We start from the raw sequence: 23793 nt of genomic DNA on the forward strand, positions 1-23793 counted from the left end.
CATTGCAAACATTTGCACCAGCTGTCTTTCTTGATATATGTATTACATAAATAATTTTTTCTAATCTCCCATATACTTAAATTGATGGCATTATAATCCATGTAAAGGTTTCCATGAGATAAAAAATGCTATCATACACAAAAACACAACATCAAAACCACAAAAATTAGCATTTCTGTTGATATCTTCTACTATCCACATATTTATGTTGTTTTTTAATGATCATTTTCACAAACTCTCAGGGGGACCATGCATAAAGCCCTTATTTACCTAGTGTATCTTTCATAGTGTTTATTTCCAAGCCCGAAATTTGGCTACTACTAAAGAAGTTTATGCTTCAGAAGGTCAGTAAAGAAGCTAAGTGACTTTCTATTGGATGCCTGCCCTTTCCCTAGAAGTACCTCATATAGAATCAGGAACACGAAAGGAACTCAATGAATATATGACAAAAAGAATGTTTGCTTGGAATGTTTTGAGTGAAATTTTCATAAAGATCTCATCTGTTTTCTTCAGTGGTTGTGTTTTCAGAACGAGCATGGATGAGCAGGTATGTGTGCCCAACGTGGCAGGAGCTCTACTTTTAGCAGCATAAAGGTCAACTTTAAAAATCCTTTATCAAAATTAAGAGTACTGACACTTCTACCACCCCTGCTCACCAGAGGCAAGAATCCTGCGGGAGGTGAGCAATTTTATCTCTTCCTGAAGATACAGAGACTCAAGGTATTATAACGAACTTGAAGTAACTATGACAACACTAGCAAGCCCCTAGAAAAATACTGACATCAAGAAAGCCTTTTCTTGCTCTCCCTTAGAAATTTTATGATCACTAACATCCTTTAAGTTTCATATATTGTTACATTCAATAAAAGATTAAATTTACAGCATATACATTGACAAAAACAGAACAGGGCAAGGAGGTAGCTCGAAGGGAGCACGTGCCTGGAGTACACAGGGTCCTAGGCTCCATCCCCCACACTACAAGGCCTCCCAAGCACTGCCAGGGGTAGCTGCAGTGGCACCTAGCACCGCTAGGGAGACCCAATATATGAATTGGTTAACTAATTAATAATGCATGCCTTAAACAATATCTGACAAGTAAATTCACAGTAGGGGCTGGAGCGATAGCACAGTGAGTAGGGCTTTCGCCTTTCACGCAGCTGACCCTTGTTCGATTCCTCCACCCCTCTAGGAGAGCCCGGCAAGCTACCAAGAGTATTTCGCCCGCACAGCAGAGGCTGCCAAGCTACCCATGGCGTATTCCATATGCCAAGAACAGTAACAGTAAGTCTCACAATAAGAGATGTTACTGGTGCCCACTCGAACAAATCGATGAGCAAAGGGATAACAGTGACAGTGACAATTTCACAGAAATCCAGTAGCTTCTTTAACATCATTCATTAAAATTAACCATACTCTGCTGAAGCAGTCCCCTCAATCATGCAGGCTGCTATAGAAAACTATTACTTAATAAATTACAAAAGATAGAAAGAGTCACATCATTTTACAATCTGTATTTTACTTATAGAGTTAATATAAGGTAACTGAATAAGTGTCCCTAAAATAAAGGACAATGTAGAGCACCTAATTTCTTCTTCCTCCAAGGACTCTGTTGTCACAAAAGTTAATTGAATTCTTGTCTCTGACCCTGTATTTTTCCTCTCTGTTCTCTTTTAACTGACCTCCTTTCTTTTTCCTCTAACTTGCTCTTCTTTTATAACCCTAATTGCCTGTACTACGATTGAAACAAAAAGTCCTATCAACCTCTTAAATTCATTTTTAAGAAATTCATTAACTACTGAGATGCCAGATACCTAATAATTTTATCTCAACATATTCAAGAGTGGCATATTTACTAATTATTGCCATATCTGATGCTGCTTTCAGGGCAAATCCCTTTTCTATAGCCAGACACTGTAAGTTTTCTTCTTATCTTAGTGCTCAACTTTATGACTATATTTTCTGAACCTTTCCCATAACCATCTTGTTATTAATTCTCAATAAAAATAAACTTTTGAAAGAATAATCCTGTCTAAAGAAATATTTTCGCAAAATGTTTTCTCTTTGGAAAACAGATCATGTTTCATGTAATCCCTTAAAGTAGTGTGAATCCCCCAAGGTACTACCAGTCATGGCCAAGGTACTACCAGTTATAGCCAAAAAGCAGCAAAAACACTGTATTTTTATCTAGAGGTATAGCTGTCGGTATCTGTAGATATATAAATGTCCACTCCAGTTCAACTTATTCTCTCTAGCCAGAATACCAAGAAGCTATAAGGCAAAACAGAATTTTTTTAGTAAGTAATAGCAGGATGGCTCTGTGGCGAAGTGTCTTTCTCTCCAATTATAAGGTTCAGAGTTTGATTCTGGCAGTACCTGGCATGCACCTAGTGGGTTCTACCCTTAGGGATTCCCAGCACCACAACAAAATGTGTGCAACTGCTAGGAGGTATATATGTGAATACCGCAGCCAAGCACTATGGCAAGCACTGTGCCCAAGTATGTGATATCCAGACTTCATAAGAAAACAGCAACAACAAGAGATGGGAAGGGAAGTATCTACTATTCGAAGTCAAAGAATATATCAAAATTGTGACCCTTGGGGTTGGAGAGACAGTACAGGGGTTAAGACACTTGTCCTGGATGCAGCAACCCTAGTTTTGTCTCTGGCAATGCATGTGTTCCCCCTGAGCACCACGAGGCGTGGCCCACTTCTCCCCAAAACTGTGACCCCCACCATATCTGTACCGACGAAGGTTAAACAGGGAGACAATACTTACATTCTCATAAGACTGTGAGGAAGTACACCAATGGCCCTCACGTACAGCCAAGAATTCACGACCTCCATCTGCTAATGATCCCCTCCTCACAGTGACCCCCCATCCATGCAGTGTGAGTGCGGACCATGCTGAGTGGGGGTCCCTCAGCAGCCCTAGAAAAGTATGAATCGAGAACTTCCTCAACTTGAAAAACAGGTTTATACAGAAAAACATAGACAAAAAGTACATCTTAATGATAAAAGGTCAAGGGTTGGCAAGGAACTAGAAAAAGGTACACTTGATAAGTTGTTATCAGAGCAGCCTCTGTGGAAAACAGTATAGAAGTGCCTTTAAAAAATTTAAAATGGAGGGTCTGAAGAAACAGCAAGGTGGGTAGGGTACTTGCCTTTTATGCGACTGATCCAGGTTTGATCCGAACACCCTACATGCTCTCTTAATCCCAACCAGGAATGATCTCTGAGCGCAGAGCCAGGATTTAGCCCGTAACGCAGAGCTGGGAGTTATCCCTGAGCACCAGCAGGAGTGGTCCAAAATGAAAATAAATACATAAAAATAAAAATGGAAATACCATATGATTCAGTAATAGCACTCCGAGGTTTCTACCCAAAGATACAAAAACATGAATTCAAAAGGGTACATGCACCACTATGTTCATGGCACACAGAGGCAACCTAACGCCCATCCACAGAACAGTGCATGAAGAAGCTGTGGTATATACATGCAAAGGAATACTACCCTACCACTTTTCTTAAAAAGTGTATCTCCTCAGAGATGTACAAGATCTGGAGACCTGAATCCGGCATGGCAAACAAGCAGGCTCTGGACTAAGACAAATTTATACTGTCTTTACGCCTGTGTTTCCCTTTCATTGAACTGCAATGAATTCTTAAAAGTCATCCAGAGTTAACAATCACAGTATCCAGAATGTCCCTGCACAGAAAATGTAATTTTTTTAAAGCTACCTTTCCTTTTATATCAACATTCTCATTTCTTAGTATTTGATCTCAGTCAAGCAATATAGAGAAAAGTGACAAATACTGGCTTAAATGATTAACATTAAAAGTAACAGGCAGGCTTAAATATTCTCATGAGGTGAATTAATTACCCCACGACATTTCAACAGAAATCCTATGATTAAAAAAAAAATTAAGATACAGTCCAAATGTCATAGGCTCCATTCAGATGCTGTAAGAAAATTTACTCCTCATTTCTAACCTTGGGAGTCCTTAGGTATCTTGGAGGAAAACAGGATTAAAAAAAAACAACCACTAAATTACAATATGGTCGTCTCACCACAACTCCAGCTGTTGCATGAACTTGCCTTCAACAGGAAGAAGTACTTGAAATAAACCTTTAATTTTTTTTCTTTTTCTGGGTCACACCAGGCTATGTACAGGGTTACTCCTGGCTCTGCGCTCAGGAATTACTCCTGGCAGTGCTCAGGGGACCATATGGGATGCTGGGAATTGAACCCGGGTCAGCTTCGTGCAAGGCAAATGCCCTATCCACTGTGCTATTGCTCCAGCCCTGAATCTTTAATTTTTTACTATAAGTAATAAAGTAGGACCTAGACAAATTGTAAAACTTTGTCTTCTTAGTTGCTGATAAACTTCTCTTTCCCAAGTATCTAGATTCTTTTCCACACTCAGGGCAGTCTTCAGACCTCCTGTGCCCAGTGGCTCCTAACCAGATTGCCAATGACTCCCAACTTTACTTACCACACCAGAAAAAGACTAACACAAAAAAAGATTCAGTCTTTTGACTTTGTAGCTTCAAGCAGGTATGAGAAAGTTTCACCTTCATTTGGACTTGATCTAATTAAGGGAGTGGGAGCTTTGTTTGTCATTCTTGCTGAGTTCACCAGAAAAAATGGCTTTAATATTTACAGCATGCCTGAGTCAGAATATTTAATAGGTCACTTGAGCTCGTCTTTGCCCTCTCCACAGTTGCAAACTTAATTATTTGTAAACCAAGAATCTCAAGTTCCAAGGATCCAGATTCCATTTTCACAGTTTCTATCCTGGTTTGATATACTCGCTTGCCTGCAGAATAGCTCTTGAGGCCCAGAGTTCTCATAACCTTGAACTTGTGAAAGGAAAAGAACTACCAGGAATGTCGGGAGTGCAGGGGAGGAAGTTATGCTCATGAATTCCCAAACATAAAAAAGCTAATAAGCATCACTCCCTCCCCCAACTCTACCCAACCAACTAATGTAAGGTGAGATTCAGCACTCAGGAGTCGGGGAGGGAGGAAGACTATTTAATAACAAACACTAACCAGTAAACAGCACCTAATGCCGGTAAAAACCACAGTCTGGCAATTAGATATGGGATACAAGAATAAAAAAATCTACTACTGTATATTAAATTTAAGAACAGTTATGCATATATATTTAAGAATAGTTATATGTCAAGTACTTGCAATTATTACTCAATGATAATGCAATATAAATTTCACATTATAAGAGATGTCTTTTTAATTATGGTTTGGGTAACATGATTCTAATAGTGCATGGTTATAACTTCAATGTGTTAATACCACCACCAAAGTGTCAGAGACCCCCCACACCACTGAACTTATGTGTGACTCTTCTTCCCCCTCTATGCACTCCCCTAATGCTTGTATTCTCAGTTCTTCGAAAGACAGAGGTTTATCATCACTTGATATTATCTATTTCCTTGGCACAGATGAGAGACCATCTGGAATTTATCCTTCTCCCTCTAACCTATTTTGCTTAACATGATGCCCTCCAGTTCAAAAGAAAGTGTCATGATTAACTCTGAGTTTTACTTTAATACAAACTGCAATCTTTCCTCCTCCCCTTCCCCCTTCAGTTTCATTCACTGTTGACTGCAAATGGATGATGGTGATTCCTCTGAGAACTTGTTTATGGGATGGTCTTGGGATTGGTCAGGCACAAAACTGCCTGCTTTGCAAGCAACAGGTATTGAGTTTGATCCCTGGTGTGCCCACAGGTGCAGCATGGCCCCAGACACTTTGGTGGACACGCACACATCTACAAAGCTACAACAAGACTGTGTAGCTTCAAGCAGGTATGAACCAGATAAACAGGAGCACCATAAAAAAAAGTCTGTGACTCCCTTAGCACCAGAGAGATGGCACAGAGATTAAGGTGCTTGTCTTTCATTTCAGCTGTTAACAGAAAGGGACACCACCCAAGGACACTAGCTGCGAGTTTTGAAGGAAAAATGTGGGCCGCACAGGACTCAAGGCTTCGGTGGCCTAGAGGTTCCCCTGGCCAGCCCACAGTGAACGTGGGCAGCAATGGAGAAACAGGGCCCCGGGCTGTTGGTAGTCAGTTTACTTCTCTCTCCTCCCCAGCGCAGTCCAATCTCTTCCCTTACAACACAATCCAAATTTTAGTTCTGGTTGTAATCCCAGTCATCTTACTTCCATCATCCTAGTCTCCTCATGACCTCGAAGTCCTCTATGTCATTAAATCTTCTTCCTCGTCTTGTTGTAGTCTCATCATCCTCTACTTCCAGTCATAGTTGACATCTATCTAGTCCTCCTTCTAGTCCCTCACAGATCCTCTAGTCCTCAAAGACCTCAAAGTCCCAAAGTCATCATCTTTCTAGTCACCTCTTACCCCTTACAGCATAGTTATATAGAAATCATGAAGGATGGGGATACGCACAGCTGGGGTTGAATATTGTCATAACATAAACAGAGGTAAAGCCACTCCTTCAGGGGAAGTTCTAGGAGAAAATCCTAGGAAATTCCTAGAAAAATTTCCTAGGAAAATCCTAGAAACTCAAGGAAAAAAATCTCATCTGAGGGCTCAGCACTGCAGATTACTAGGAGATGGGCTCAAGGGTGGGATTCCATCCAGGGTGTGTTGCTTTCTCCTTTCCTCAACTAGTAGTCCATTCAAACAATCATAGTAGATTTACTTCTTATAATATTTCTAGTCATTTTGTAAGAACACAGTAAGAGATACATATTAAACTTAATGGTTGGCCCTTCCTGGGGACATCTCTCTCTATATATCAGACTATAGTCCTCAGGCCAGGTTATTCTTTCCTAACCTCAGCAGGGTCCTTACTCAGTTACTTCTTTTTGGCCATGACAGAGTTTGTCCCATGATCATGCTCTTAACTTATTATACTTATGGTACTTAGCTTGTTTCCTTTTGATGCCAGGTGGCTTACAGCTTTCCCTGGGTCCATCCAGTCCCTTCATTGGGACCCTGCTTTTAGAATGCTAGGAACTCAGTAGCCTAAGGGCAACTGAGGCTTAAGTCAAATAAATATGGATGGATGCCCAGGAGTAAATATTATTTAGAGTCAATTAACTCCCATGTTATAAAAGAATAACATAAACTGTCTTCCTGTGTCTGTACAAAAAGGACATTGCTAAACCATGCACATGACATAAAGGAAAGAGAAAAGGAAGATAGGATAATTAGTGCTTGGGTGTGCCTCAGGGGCACGTTTGTGGGAGTAACTCAATAAAATTGCGGGTGGAGCAAGGGCAACCCAATGTTATCCAACAGTGACCAAGCTGAATTCGATATGTAACACAGCATTTGGTCTCTAAGCACTGCCAGGAGTGATCCCTGAGCACAGAGGAATAAGTCCTGAGCACTGCCAGATTTACCCCCCACCCAAAAAGAAAATGACAATAATAAATAAGAGCAAAAAACTAGTAATTATAATAATAAACTTTTTTTTTTTTTGCTTTTTGGGTTACACCTGGCAATGCTCAGGGGTTACTCCTGGCTCTACACTCAGGAATTACTCCTGGCGGTGCTCAGGGGACCATATGGGATGCTGGGAATCAAACCCGGGTCAGCCACGTGCAAGGCAAACACCCTACCTGCTGTGCTATTGCTCCAGCCCCAATAATAAACGTATTAAATAAAAACTTTTTGTTCAATTAGGGAATCAGCTCAGGTGGAAAAACATATATGCCTTGCATTTGTGATGCCTTAAGTTTGATCCTCAAAACTGCATGAGCCCCAAACACCACCAAGTATGCCCTCACCCCTCAAAAACAAAACCCACTTATTTGAAAACAAGTACCAAGACACCATGCGAACACCCCAGAAGAGAGGTCAACAGCTCGTGCCCTACTTCTGAGACTGTCCATCTTGTAATCAGAATAATTGAAGTCTTTCCCGAGTCCAAACTAATCCTTACTCACTTACTAAAATGAATCCACTTATAAAATAACATTTTAATGGGGCCGGAGTGATAGCACAGTAGACAAGGCACTTGTCTTGCACATGGTCAACCCAACTTTAATCCCCAGCATCCCATATCATCTCCCGAGCCCTGTCGGGAAAGATCCCTGAATGCAGAGCCAGGAGTAAGCCCTGAGTACCACTGGGAATGGCCCCAAATCCAAAATATTAAAAAAAATGAAATAACATTTTGGTTTTGGGTTTTGGACCACACCTGAAAGCACCCGGGGGTACTCCCAGCTTGGTGCACCAGGGTTGCTCTTGGCAGTGCTCAGAAGACCATGTGGTGCCAGGGATCTAACCAGGGCCTCCTGCAGGTGAAACTCATGCTCCAGCCCACTGAGCCATCTCTCAGCCACCGGAAACATGTTTCAGGAGAAATCATAAATAACTTCCCACCCAAAAAAGTAAAAAATAATAGTAATAATAATAAACATTTTAAATGAAACTATTTTTTGAGCCAGGGAATCAGCTCAGGTGGGAGAACGTATGTCTTGTATTTATGACACCTTAAGTTTGATCCTCAAAACTGCACGAGCCCCAAACACCACCAACTATGCCTTCACCACTCAAAAAAACCCCACTTCTCTGAAAATAATTTTACCAAGACACCAAGTGGACACTGATAAGAATGAAACCTAAATTCCTAAATGGATCAATAAAAAAGATACTCAAATCAATTTATGATCAAAGAAATGAACTTTCCAACTGGCAAAGATCAAATACCTTAGACCTATTAGATACAGGAAAACAGTTCTCATATATCCCAGTGCATAAGCAAAGTGGTATTACCTCTCAAGAAGAAAGTCTGGATTTAGGTTCAAAATACAAATGCAAGCAAGCATTCCTAAAAATGTAATTTTTATACACACTCACCTATCCCGACACAAAACATGAAATAAAGTTATTTGTTACCTAACTATTGTAAACACAAATTATAATAGAATAGCAGACACTTATCTAGCACCTACTAGCACTGGGCATGGCTCTCACTCACAAAGTAACACACACAGACATACACACAGTACATCTCTCACTCACAAAGTAACACACACAGACATACACACAGACACATATTCACAGTCTCTCTATCCCTCACACACACACAGACACACACACAGACACACACACAGACACACAGTCTCTCTCTCTCTCTCTCTCTCTCTCTCTCTCTCTCTCTCTCACACACACACACACACACACACACACTCCTCATAGGATTTCCAACATTCTTTGAGATAAGGGCTGTTAATGCCTGCACTGTACATGTGAAGAAACTAAGAGACCAAGTGAAAGCAGCCCAAGACTGGCATGCAGTCAAACTGGCTGGAATCACCCTAAATGGTGTGCAGTCAAGATATGTATCCAAGGAGAGGTCCAGTGCCTGTTCTCTTCATTCCCCCAATGGACTAAGACACAGAAATAGTCTATCAGCTGAGTACACCCATCTGAAAAATGGCTTTACTTTTAAGTCCTTTAATTCTCTGCCCCCCCCCCCCCCAGGACAAGCTGAAATTAGTGACTTGCTTCCAAGAACACAGTTTTGACAAAGACAAAATAGTAGAGACCCCTGACAAGCACCACTTTCACTGAGTTCCCATTGCTAGTGCTGTCAGGGAAACATTAGGTTCTTCCCTCACATCTCCTGATGAGAAGGGCAACACAACTCTCTGACAGTATTTTCAAAACTCCACGGTCCATTTCTAATCATGAGAAAAACATCAGACAAATCCAAACTGAGAGACACTCCATAGACTACATCTAACCATTACTGTCAAAGTTATCAAAAACAACAAACGAAAAAGACTGAAAAACTGTCAGAGGCCGAGGAGACGTGACAACTAACACAAAAGTGTCTTCCAGAGCAGATGCTGGGCTAGAAAAAGGATATTCATGGAAACACGACTGATAACCCCAGTAAGATCTCTTAATACACACAGGTAATCCGAGTTTTGACAAATGTGCCACAGTAAGATGGTCGCATCAGGACAGAATGAAACTGGATGAGGCATACAGGTGAATGTTTTTTTGTGCTATTTTTTGTGGCTTTCCTATGGAGCTAAAATTATCCCACACCCCTAAAAAATTATTTTTTAAAAAATGGAGGGCTGGAGAAACAGTTCAGTGTTACAGTGCCTGCCTCACATGAGTGAATACTTGGGTTTGATATCTGGCAAAGATAAAACTTAGTTTAGGAGCTGGAGAGACAGCACCATGGGAAAAGTGTTTGCCTTGCTTGCAACTGACCCACAGTTTGATCCAGCGCCACACAAAGTCCCACAGAATGAGTCTCTGGATACAGAGCCAGGAGTAAGCCCTGAACATGCCTGGATATGGTCTGAAAACACGCGAAAATAAATAAACTAACATGACATGATAAAATATAACCCCCCAAAAAGCATAAATACATTTCTGTGTACTGATATAAGGAATACAAGTGGAATAAAGGAAAGCACAATATGCAGAGAGGTACAGTAATACCATTTATGTAACACGAATAGGAAGCACATGAGCAAATAAAAGTATTTCTGGAAAGAATTTCATGACGTTGGATACGAAGGAGTACGAGGAACAGAAAGAAGAAGCTTTTTAATGTATGCTCTTATAACTTTTTAATTATGAAACATGTGTCATTTATTCAAAAAATAATGAACATTTAAATGAAAGAGATGACAAGGACCAAATCTAAGAAACAACCACTGGAAAGAATGAGATTTGATGGGAAAGAATTTTAAAAGATAAAGGAAAAAATATATTTCTTTCATCCATGTGTTATGTCTTTCTAGACACACACCCTCCCTTGCTTTTCCCACCAGCCTTATTTTCCTCAGTGCACTCCAAACATATCATTCTAGCCCAATCACTCTGACTGCCAGCCACAAGCTACCATCTTGTCCGCCAAATTCATATCTTCTCCAGCAAAATTAGGTCTAAACTAAAAAAATCATCCAACTTGAATTATTCAAGTATCCTGTATATTTTATGCACAATGGTCATGGCAAATACAGATACTTATGCCACTGCCTGTCCTACACTTCAGAGAAAACAACCTTTGGCAAAACGACCCTTGTCAGCAGCCTCTCTGCGCAGGCCAGACACTGCCTCCAACCACTTCTCAGTGCACTGTCCTAAGCAGAGACCCTCAGCAATCAAAGCTGACCCGTGAAATAAAACCAATGTGCTAGATCTGATCTGTACTATTTTTATCTATATGATTTACTCCTCCATTAATTCATGCAACTTATTGTATTAGGTGTATACAAGTATCCAGTAGTTGACCTGGTTTGATCCCTTGCAAAGCATATGGCTCCTAGAGCAAGGTTAAGAGTAAGCCCTTAGCATCACTGGCTGTGGTCCCCCAAACTAAAATTACCCCGTCCCCCCAAAAATCTCTAATCTGAAAATAGAAATTCCTACTCCCACCAAACAAAATAGTAACTAAAGCTTAAAAAAAATCCTAAACTCCTAAAAATTCCTAAATTTTATTTGTTTTGCACATCTCTAGCACAAGGCTTACAAACATGAGGAATCAGAACCACTGAATCTGTTCAAGAAAATGAAACTGAAGCAAAACTCAACAACCTCAATTAAAGTAAAATAAAAATACATTGCTATCACTCAATAATATAATCAATAGTGCTTTACAAATCAGCTGACAAAGGCAGGTTTATTTTTTAAATGACTCTGCAAATAGAAGACAATGAATTATAATGCAGATTATCCCTGGCAAAGCTCTGTACTTCCCAGCTCTTCCAAACACCACCCCCACAAACCCACACTCCATCAGACAAGCTTATTATTTCCCTTTATGACCTCTCGCTACCCCCTTTCCTTCACCTTGTCAAGTGGGAAATGGAATGAAGCTTAATAAATAATTTAGGCAAAGAGATTACGAAGACAAGCATTTAAAAAAAAAAAACCCAAGTTACTCTTAAGCATAAGCATTAGGAGACATTAACAATCCTCTACTTGTACTTTAGTAATGGGAATCATTAATAAATGAGCAGTTCACCCCCTACATTGGTTTTGCTTTTTCACTGATTAGCATTTCAGTCTGCTGCGTGTTTCATTCTGTAGTCCCTACACTTAGGGACATGCCCGCTCATCCCCAGCAGGAACAGTCATAATCAAAGAACTTGCCCAGGACTGGTGGGCCCACCAACTAGACCTCAAAAGAACTCTTGAGTGTGCGTTTCTTCCCCCATTTAAATGGGAAATGACAATCTGATATCTCTGTTAAGCTTCAGGAAGATTAAGTCAAGCTAAAAGGTCTTTGATCCGTATTTTCTACATGTTGGTTCTCCTGTTCTGTTTTCACAGGTAAGGAGACAGAAGTCGAGCAGGTGATTAGTCTAAGACCAATGTCTTTTGGTTAAGGGTAATACAACATAGGTTAAAACTGACTTAGGGTTTAATGCTCATACACCATGCAGTCTTGAAATAACAACACAGCATCTCATATCCACCCCTGCTGGGCATTCATTACAGTTAAAAAATAATAATAATAAGATGAACATCTATTACAGGCCAGGCCCCATACTCATTTTTTGCCTCCTAACTACCATACACAGTAGGTGCAATTATTCAGATTTTATTGACAGAAAGTAACTGATTCAAAGTTACAAAGCTCACCAATGACAATACCAGACTAATACAGGCTTGTTTTCTCCACTCTTCCCCACCATCCTGCTTTAAGAATATAGGTATTTAGAAAGCACTGTCTTCCAGAATTAAATTCTAAATAATGTGGGAACTGTTATAGGGCTTTCCAATGTGTTAGTGAAAATAATCCCCAGCTCTATACCCCTTTCTCTTTAAATCTGTTCTGATCAGGCTAAAACAATTGGCTCCAAATTTACATGTGTAAAGAACATTAGAGATTAGGATCGCCTATGTTTTTCATTTTTACGGATTCTATTGAAGTTTTTCATGTATTAATACACACTCTAATGCTTTTAAGATTCGTAAGAGGTAATAGTCATTACATTTACAGATTAAAAAAAAAATGTAAACACCCAGAAGCTTAAATAAGTAATAGAACTTTCCTAAGTTTATGTAACTAGAGATCTAGAACTCTGTAAGATGCCCATATACTGTATCTACTGAGTCACTTAATCATTTGCTTTTGTCAACTTATCAACACTAAAGAATGTGAAGTGTGTATGTGGAAGGATTGCCATCAAAGCTTAAAAAAAGGGAAAAAAGAGGAAGAAAGAAAGAAAGAAAGAAAGAAAGAAAGAAAGAAAGAAAGAAAGAAAGAAAGAAAGAAAGAAAGAAAGAAAGAAGAAGAAAGAAGGAAGGAAGGAAGGAAGGAAGGAAGGAAGGAAGGAAGGAAGGAAGGAAGGAAGGAAAGGAGGAAGGAAAGGAGGAAAGAAAGAAGGAAAGAAGGAAGGAAAGGAGGAAGGGAGGGAGGAAGGAAAGGAGGAAGGGAGGGAGGAAGGAAAGGAGGAAGGGAGGGAGGAAGGAAGGGAGGAAGGGAGGGAAGAAGGAAGGGAGGAAGGAAAGGAGGAAGGAAAGGAGGAAAGAAAGAAGGAAAGAAGGAAGGAAAGGAGGAAGGGAGGGAGGAAGGAAAGGAGGAAGGGAGGGAGGAAGGAAAGGAGGAAGGGAGGGAGGAAGGAAGGGAGGAAGGGAGGGAGGAAGGAAGGGAGGAAGGGAGGGAGGAAGGAAGGGAGGAAGCGAGGAAGGGAAGGAAGAAGGGAGGAAGGGAGGGAGGAAGGAAAGAAGGAAATAAAGAAATAGAAAAAGAAATTTAAAAAATAAGGGCTGAAAAACTGACCAAAAAATAAAAGCAGGAAAATAAGACGAGACCTCTAAGTGTTTGTACTTCCCAAGGTTGCTAAGTGACTTCTAATAAATGTTTACAGGCCATTTACAGCTATTCCAGAGAACAGAGGAAAAAGAAAATTTCCTAACTCAATCTTACAGGTTTGCTCAATTTTGACACCAAGACCAGACAACGATAGTTAATTGACATAACTAAATATTATTCTCCCCTTTTGTGACTATAGATACAAAACTCTTCATTTGTTTCAGTTTAAAGAGATATGTGTGGTAAGATTCCTTGGCAAAAGGAAAACCACCGTGAATACACACAAGTAGTATAGTTTAATATGTGAGTGCACACTGACACATAATACACATACATGTACATAATACAAAATGCAAAGATACAGGTTTGAAAATACAAACCCCAAACTGTTCAATGGTAACCTGGGACAGAATTGGTTAGTCTTCAGTGAAAGATGAGTTGAGAAGCACTAAAGGTAGTTGTCAAACTCTTATACAAACAAATCCGAATCAGGGCCTAAATATTCATTTGCTGACTCTCCTCTACTTTAGATAGTGAGATAGAAATCTTTTATTCATTCATTGGGAATTCATTTTAAAAACCTTTGTGATACCACTCTGAGGTATGGGGCTTTAAGTACTAATGCTAGTTATCAGCCACTCCTTTGTTAAATTGCTTTAAATCAAGTTCAATTTTTTGTCTTTTTTTTAGGCTATATGCCAGGGATCAGAAATATTTTCTTTTCTATAATCTGCATTGCCTTTATTCTCAAAAAGTACTCAGTAGTCATTCAATAATGGTGAGTTGTTTGGGACACTGTGCTGGACAGGGACATGTAGACATGAATATGTGACATAGTGTCTCTACTTAGCCTCTAAGAATTAAAAATTCTTGCATACCTGTTGTATCTGATATGGCATAATATAAAAACTGAAACATGTACCTAAGTAATCCTGCACTTCAAGGTGAGACTGGCAAACTACCCTATTCAAAAAGAAAATTTAATTTAGCAGAAGAAGAAAAATTTAATGAATATGTGAAAATTTTAATACTAAAGGGCATAGATTAGTAGGGAAAAAAAGAAAGTATGAAAGCTGCAGGAGAATAAAAAGTTCTCTCTGAAGAGTGAATAATATGTCCCAGGATTAGCTAGGCCACAGTCTCTGTTATTAGGTTCAATCTCTCTGCTTCCCTATATGAAATATGTAAGCCATATCTAATTTATCACGATAGCAGAAAAATATTATTTTAAATATCACATAAAAAATAGAAAACTGGTGCATATGAAGTAGTGTGGCTATAAGACCTACATCTGTTGTTACTTGGCTTAATGTTTTATTTTCTCCCTATTTTGCCCATTTTTAACCCAGTAAATTGTCAAACATGATCTAATTTTACTTTTAAATTCTTCTTCACAAAGTAGGGATCAGAAATATCTGTTTCCAGAAGAATGCAGGGAACAGAATCAGAAGACCAGAGTTCATACTCAGATCCAACATCTTACGTGAGCTAATTATTCAACTTTGTTGCACCTTAGTTTCCTAGTAGTGATATGGGTATGATCCCTTATACAGTTATTTAAAAGACTAAATGAGAAAACACATAAGTAAACAAACTTAGAAACTATTATAAATTAAATGAACATTTTCCCAGAGATGACATACAAATGTTCGATAAAAGCATGGAAAGATGTTCAACACCATTAGTCATTAGGGAATACAAATGAAAACCACAATGAAGTAGCACTTCACACCACTTAGGATGAATCCCACCCAAAACAGACAAGCAAGTAGTATAGAAAATTAATCCCTCACACTTTACTAGAAGAAATAAATATAGTGCAGGAGCTAAGGAAAACAGTTTGACGAGGCTTCAACAAATTAAACCGTGCTACCATATGACCTAGCAACTCCAGGCCTCAAAGAACTGAAAACATTTGTGTAAATAAAAATGAACTGCATATAGCAACATGACTCATAACAGCCAAAAAGTGAAACCCAAAGGTCTAACAATTGCTGAATGAATAAACAAAACACAACCTATCAAAAGGAATAGTATTCAGCCATAAACATGAAACAAGTATTGATCCATGCAAAGATCAGTTAATTCTGCAAATCCTGTGCTAAGTAGAAGATAAAACGAGAAGCATGTTAAATGGTTATGTTGCTGTGAAATTTCCAGAAATGGTTACCCTGTAAGACAGAAAGTACATCAGTTGGTATCGAGTGAGAAGAGAGAATAGGAGTGACCGCCAATGAGTAATATTGAGGCTTCTATTTTTTAAAAATGATGGAAATGTCTTTGAGTAAGTGAAGATGTTTGCCTTAGTAAATATACTTAGTAAATATGCTCACCACTAAATCATACTCAAAATATACTTGATGTATTATATAGCAAATAAAACTATTAAAGAATTTTTCCTGCTACATTTCACAAGTAAATATTTGACTTTTCTCGACACTGCCGCTGTTGAGTGTGACAATCATGCAAGCTCTTTGAAGTTAGATGTTAGACTGACGGATGGTGCTTTTAGTAAAGCACAACTATTAATTATGTCGGAGAATCTTTCTACAGATCAGATTAATTTGGTAGAGCTTTGTTTCTTCAAAAGGAAAGTCCTTATTAATTAAGTACTAATTAACTGGGGAGAAGAAAAGGGGCACCGAGGAGAATTTATATGTGAAAATATAATATTTTGCTTTGAATGAGTGGGCATTTCCTTTTCAGAAACACCCATTACTCAACTAACACCCAAGAAACCCAACTTTAAAACTTCGATTCCCTACTTTGTACAGCCTTCTTCCTGGTCTCAGGTAACTAGGCCCATCACTAGCTGCTCAGTTCATGGATCAGTTATTCCTTCCAAATATGATTCATGGGTTTAAATGGGGGGGTCAACCACAATTAACTCATTTTTCTAACACTGGGAACTTCAGAGAGTAGGCCCAGTTTTTGAAGGTTAAATTTAGTCCTGGATGTCTGAATAAACATAGAATAAAATTATTTCCTGGAATTGGAAGGGGTATAAAAACAGTCTATACAGTTGCGTAATGCTTTTATAGGCCCTTAGGGAGTTTTTTTCATGTATTTGGTCACAAGTAAGTCACCAACTTAGGTCCACACTGTGTTACATATAAAAGCTTCCTGGTTCTAGAACAAAGAAGTATTTTACTGCTCAAAGCAAAATAAAGCTATCTTCCTTCTATTTAGTATTGTTACACGAAAATAGCATTCCGACCAAACCAGCTAGGGAACTGCAGGACCCAAGGTAAGGAAACAAAGATAAATTGTTCCAGTCTGTACTTGAGTGAGTGTGTGTGTGTCTGTGTGTGTGTGTGTGTGTGTTGGGGGTGTATTGAGGGAGGGGGGGTTGTATTTTCTCTCATACCAAAGAAAATAAAGTTGGCAGGGCCAAAGAAAATCTGGCGGGCGAAGGTTTCCACAATCTGGGGGTGTTTTCGGTGGCAATTTTCATTTGAGGGTTTCCCAGTGCCTACTCTGAAGCCTGGCGGGTAATCTCGGCACCGAGGGAAGGGAAAGGAGGAGGTGACCTGTCAAACGGTCGCTACTGGATCTGCTCCTGCAGCAACGCGTGCAACTTCTCGGGGGACGGCCGAGGGCTGCACAAAGATGTCAAAGCACGGGGAGGGCACCAGGGCTGTCCCGGCCGCACCGAGTCCCCACCGCGTCTGCCAGGGGGGTGCGGCCCCGACCTCGGTGCCCGCCACAGAGGCGCTCCCCGGTTAGGCTGAGTGAGCACCCGGCATCCTGCTCCCCGTTCGGTGGTGGGTTGGGTGCAGGCCTGGAGGACGGGGGGGTGGAACAGGCGTGTCCTGCGGGCCCGCGGCCCTGGGCCCACGCGGGCGGCGTCAGGCAGGGAGGACGCTGCCGGCCGGGGCTCTGCCACCCGGCACACAAAGGCGGCGGCGGCCAGTGCCGCACCGCGTCCCCGCACAGCCCGGAGGGGGAGGCGCGACCCAGCGGGAAGGGCGGCTAGCGCCCTGACCTGTTGCACGATTCGGGACCCCCGCAAGCTGAAAAGGTCGCGGGCGCCCGGCCCGGAGGGGAGCGCGGTGTGCGCCCCCCCTGCACCCCTCCCCGCAGCTCCCCCGCCCGGCCCCGGCCCCGGGGGCAGCGCGGGCCGGGCCGCAGCCGGCAGGCGGCGTGGAGGCAGGGGCGGCCGCGGGGCTCCCACCTCCGGCGCTTTGTCTGCGGCGGCGGCGGCGGGGGCTGCGCCCGGGCGGGCGGAGGAGGGGAGCCCCCGCCCCGCCATCGCGCGGCCCGCGCGGGGCGCAGAGCCGAACCGGGCCCCGATCGCCGCCCGCCCGCGGGGCCTGCACGCGCCTCCGGCCCGGGCCGCACTCACCTGGCAGGCGCGGGCGCTGGGCGGCCGGCGGGCTCCGGGGCTCCGGGGAGGACGCGGGGACGCGAGCGAGGCGCGGGCGGAGGCGGAGGGCGAGGCGGGAGGAAGGCGGGCTGGGGGCGGAGCGGGCCCCGGCGGCGGCGACGGCGGCTCCAGTCGCTCGGGCAAATCGCGTCCCGGCCCCTCAGTGCGTCAGGCGGGGGGCGGCGGCGCGGGCAGCCCCGAGACCTCCCGGACCCGCGCCCCGACCCGCGTCCGCGCGCGCCCGGGATGGGGCGGGGGTGGGGGGGAGTGGGGACGGGATGCGGCGACCCGGCCCCGCGAGGGGAATGGGCACCGCGCGCGGAGGAGGGAGGGAGGGAGGGAGGGAGGGGGTCCCCCCGCTGGGCCGCCCCGCGGCGGCGGTGGAGCGAGCCGGGGCCCGGAGTCTGGAAGCCCGCGCTGTAGGGGGCCCCCCACGGCGTGACCGCAGCCGAGGGTCGTGTGCTGTCGCCCTGCGCCTACTTCCAGGAAGGGGGGAAGGCTCCAGTCAGTGCGCCCGAAGATTTTCAAGATAACTGAACATGGGACAAGCCTCATCGAGATTGCAGTGTTCCCAAGTGCTCCCTTCCCAATGCCTGGCAGGGGGTAGGGGTCGGGGGGGGGCTTCTCACCCTGGGGTCTCCGCACCCTATAGTCTGAATGAAGCAGGTGAGAAGCCGGAGGGGTGATGGGGTTAATGGTCTGAACTTAACAATGATTTGGGGATTTTTCTATAGGCCTCTCCGAGATGTGTCCAGTAGTGTCCCTCCCATGACGGCCACTGCGCCGTCTTCCACCGCTCCTGCTTCTTTCCCCTCCAAGTGCACTGACCTCGGAGTCCTCCTTGTAAACATTTTCTTGCGCAAGTCATTTTGTGTACCGTTTCTTGAATTCGGCACCGCAAAGTAGCCAGCGAACCCCGAGTACCCAACCTGCGAGGTCAAGTCCCAGGCCTTCCAGTTGAGTCACTGGGCCACACATCTCCTCTCATTTAGATTGGGTTGATCTAAACCAGCCATTCCCAACATTCGGGCAACCTGATTATTCTTGAATTCTCCGATTTACCAGAGGATCTGGAGTTCCCTGATTTGAAGTCCCATGGATAAATTCTTCCTCTGAATTTGTGACTCATGCATGTGTTTCGATCTCGTGTCCGCGTTGTAGGTCAAGCCTTGGATTTCACTTCTGCTTCTGGTCCCTGTGACTGCCGGAAATGCTCCAAAGCTCAGAGCCTCCACAAAAAATGCTTTCCCGGTCGTCCAACTTGACAATCAGGTTCAAAGTAATTGCTATGGTGTAGAGATCATTTACTATCTGATCCCCACAGACTTCAGCAGCAGTGCTAACTCCCACCACCCGATCCAACAGGCTGTCTCCGAGCGTGTCGAAGTATAGATTTCATTACACCTGAAAAGGAGACATGAATTTCAGGTGAATTTCAGATGAATTTCTCATTTGATCCTACTATTCCTGGGAAAATAGTTCTAAGACAATAAGGAAAATATATCATTTCCTTTTTAGAGTCTTACAGTCCCTTTCACCATACTCACATTCTCACTCCACACACTTAAGACTGAATGAAGTCCTCTTTCTCTGCATTCATGGAACCAACCATAAAAATCCTTGGTACATTCCTTTGAATTTTCATTGCCTGGTTTATGGTCTTTGGAGCACTGGCCTTGCATATTGAGAGGCCTTGAGGTCAATTCTTTTTGGCACCACCCAAAAAGAAAAATTAATAATATGATAGGTCGTGTGGTCCCAGAAAATATTTTATAAATTCTCTGAGAGAGAGAGACAGAGAGACAGAGAGACAGAGAGAAGTGCCTGCCATAAAGCCAGGCAGGGGCTGGGGGTGGGAATGATGGGAGGGAACCTGGGGACTCGGGTGCGGGGGAAGGTACACTGTTGGAGAGATGGGTGTTGGAATACTGTATGACTGAAATACAATCATGAATAGCTTTGTAAGAGTTGATCTCACAGTGATTCAATAAAGAAGTAAAGAAAGAATTCTCATCACTTTTATTGAAGTACCTAGATTCACAATGCTGTCAACTATACTTTTCATGCATACATCATTCCAACACACCTATCATCAATGCCTGCTTCTTTCCACCAGGATCCCAAGGACCCCTCCCAGCCAACAGCCCCCCCACTCCCCATGTGAGTTCAGTTCTACACACAAAACCTAGAGTTGCATTGATTTGGGGCCTTTTGTTACTGCCTTACTATGCTTCTTTACTTCTCACAAATAAGAGAAATCTTAAATGATAAAGATTATTATCTTGTTCAGTTTTATCTCCAGAATAACATTAATGCTCAGCACAAAGCAGGTTTTCTTTAACTATTTGATGGATTATCATCATCATTATTATTATTATGGCAGGCTAGAGAGATAGCACAGTGGTAGGGCATTTGCCTTACACTCCATCAACTCGGGTTCGGTTCCTCCACCCCTCTCAGAGAGCCCAGCAAGCTACTGAGAGTATCTCCCCTGCATGGCAGAGCCTGGCAAGCTACTTGTGAAGTATTCAATTGCCAAAAATGGTAACAAGTCTCACAATGGAGACATTACTGGTGCCCACTCGAGCAAATTGATGAGCAAGGGGATGACAATGACAGTGATAGTGATTATTATTATGTTAAATGGATGTTGGCATAACAATAACCTCATCCATTCAATGAGAGTTGAATAGTCTCTGCATTCCTTAACTTGCCACAATAATCTGTTATTCCTTTCTCTGCCCCCTTTTCTAAACCTTCTACTATAACTTGCATTCTTTGTCTATTTCATTGAAGCAAGACTATGCTAAAAAATCTATTAGCATTTCACAAAGTAGCCCTCCCCTTCCTTTTTCTCATATGCTCTAGATCCACACTGTATAGCCTACTTACTAGATAAAGAATAACTGCTATAGCTGAAAAATATTAAACTGTAAATTTTGGAGCTGAAGCTTGGGTGCTGTATTTCCTAATAACTATTGAGAATAGCTTAATCATTTCATTTCACTAGGCCTCACGTCTAGGGTTCCTTTGGTGATTTACATTATTAATATTCTTTAAAATTGATTATATCCTTTATATATAATATATGTAAGTATGCCAAAACCAGTAACAAGTCTCACAATAGAGACGTTACTGGTGCCCACTTGAGCAAATTGATGAGCAACAGGATGACAGTGATTCAGTGATATGATGATGAACTACTGGATCTTTGCAAAGTAACTCTCCAGCTTATACTTTCTACCACTTGTATTCTGATAGATAACTTACTACTTCACATATTATTCATTAGTGAACTATCCTGCCAGACCCTATATTGAACTGAAATGTGTCTACCCCTAACATTGAAAGATTACTGTGATTTGGGTAGAAATATATTAGATTTAAATTCAAAGCTATATAATTACAAGTTCTGACTTCCTAACTGTGGAAGATTGCTCCAGATGAGTTCCTCACCTCTAAAAAAGGTAGAAAATAAAGTAATTTAAAGCAGTATGGAAGTGCCCAGGGAGGGCCAGGAAGATAACTCAAAGATCTGGATCTGCCAAACACCTCTGAGAGTGACCCTTGGCAGAACAAGGACCAGAAGCAGAGGAAGCACCACTGGGTATGCTCCAAAAAGTAAAACAGTACCCAGGGAGGGGCCAAAGAGACAGTACAAAAAAATAGGATGCTTGTCTTGCAGCTGATGCAGGTTCAATCCCCTAACGGTGCCCCAAGCCCACCAGAAGTGATTCCTGAGCACAGAGTCAAGAGTAAGTCTTGAGCACCACGCCCCACCAAAAATAAATAAGTAAATGTACCTAGAGAATCCGAACCTAGTACTCACCTGTTGGATTATATTAGTTTCTCTTGCTCCTCTCACAGGGAGCTTAAAGTTTATTGAGCAATTTCCACAACAGTGCCCCTGGGGCATACCCAATCCCAAGAAGCACTAATAATCCTATATTGCTTTTTTTCCCCTTTATGTCGTTTGCATGGTTTATTTATATTCAGCAATGTCCTTTTTGTATAGATACAGAAAGACAGTTCATGCTATGCTTTGTAACGTGGGAGTTAATTGACTCCAAATAATATTTACTCCTGGGCATCCATATTTACTTGACTTAAGCCTCAGTTGCCCTTAGTTCCTAGCACTCCAAGGGACCCGACAAGGGACTGATGGACCCAGGAAAAGCTGTGAGCTACTCTGGCATTGAAACGGGCCAGGCCAAGCGCCATAATACTTAACTATAAGTTAAAAGCACAATCATGGACAAATTTCGTCATGACCCAAAAAGAAGTAACTGAATAAGGACCCTCCTGGGGTTAGGAAAAAAACAACCTGGCCTGAGGACTGTGGTCTGGAATATGTAGCAAGATGTCCCCAGGAAGAGCCAAACTTTAAGCTTAAAATATCTGTTACTGTGTTCATACAAAATGATTTTGCTAGAAATACTGTAAGAAGTAAATTCACTATGACCGTTAAAATGGAGTAGTAGCTGAGGAAATAAGAAAGCAATACACCCTGGATGGCATCCCACGCTTGAACATCTCTCCTAGTAATGTGGAGTAATCTCCTCAGATGAGATATTTTCCTTGAGTTAATCTCCTAAAGGACTGGCTTTACCTCTGTTTGCTATTATAATAATGTTCAACCCCAGCTTTGTGTATCCCCACCCTTCATGATTTCTAAATAACTATGCTGTATGGGGTAAGAGGAGACTAGATGTTGAAGACTAGAAAGTCGCCGACGAGTGGTTGAAGACGAGGAGAACTGAGGCTTTGGAGACTTTGGGACTAGAAAGATGTAGACTAGATAACAATGATGACTGGAAGTAGAGGACTATGAGACTATGACGAGACTAGGAAAGATATAATGAAGGAGAGGACTTTGAGGTCTACGAGGAGACTAGGATGATGGCACTATGATGACTGGGACGACACCAAAACTATGAATACAGCTGCGCTGTAAAGGGAGAAATTGGATTATGCTGGGGAGGAGAGAGAAATAAACTGTCTATGGACCAGCCTGGAGCTCGGTTCCTGTTTCTCCATTCTCCTGGTATTTCGTCCATCTGTCCATTCACTGCCATCATCCAGCTTAGGGAAAGGCTCTCAGCCACCAAATGCTAGAGTCTCTTGTGTACCCGAAACTTTTTCTTTGGAATTCCACACTCACTTGTATCACTGTATCACTGTATCACTGTCTGTCGTCCTGTTGCTCATCGATTTGCTTGCACGGGCACCAGTAACGTCTCCATTGTGAGACTTGCTACTGTTTTTGGCATATAAGATATGCCATGGGTAGCTTGCCAGGCTCTGCCTTGCGGGCAGATACTCTTGGTAGCTTGCCAGTCTCTCCGAAAGGGATGGAGGAATCGAACCTGAGTCGGCATACTAAAAAAGAAAAAACAATTTGAATTGGATTTGGGGCCACACCTGGCAGTGTTTAGGGGCCACTCCTAGCAGTGGCCCCCACTCAGGGAACCATGCAGTGCCAGTGATTAAACCAGGACCTCCTTCATTCAAAGTATGCACCCGGCCTGTTGAGCTATGTCTCAGGCCTCCTGAGATAGCCGTTTAATAAATCAGCAACTATGTAACATGTGACTACTCACACCACTTTTCCATCACTGATCCATTCATTTCTCCC

At 42.4% G+C, this 23793-nt stretch overlaps 1 protein-coding gene across 2 annotated transcripts in view; it reads right to left on the reverse strand.

Moving 5' to 3' along the window:
- The window catches only part of SESTD1 (SEC14 and spectrin domain containing 1), a 126772-nt gene extending 108402 nt beyond the window's left edge, over positions 1–18370 (reverse strand). For both annotated transcript variants that reach the window (XM_055121591.1, XM_055121592.1), the window contains exon 1: positions 18138–18370. The gene's annotated coding sequence lies outside the window, so the exon portion shown is untranslated. The remainder of the gene's footprint in view (positions 1–18137) is intronic.
- Positions 18371–23793: the final 5423 nt, after the last annotated feature.

This window comes from Sorex araneus, chromosome X, assembly GCF_027595985.1.
Source record: "Sorex araneus isolate mSorAra2 chromosome X, mSorAra2.pri, whole genome shotgun sequence".
In the NCBI taxonomy this organism is placed as follows: Eukaryota; Metazoa; Chordata; class Mammalia; order Eulipotyphla; family Soricidae; genus Sorex; species Sorex araneus.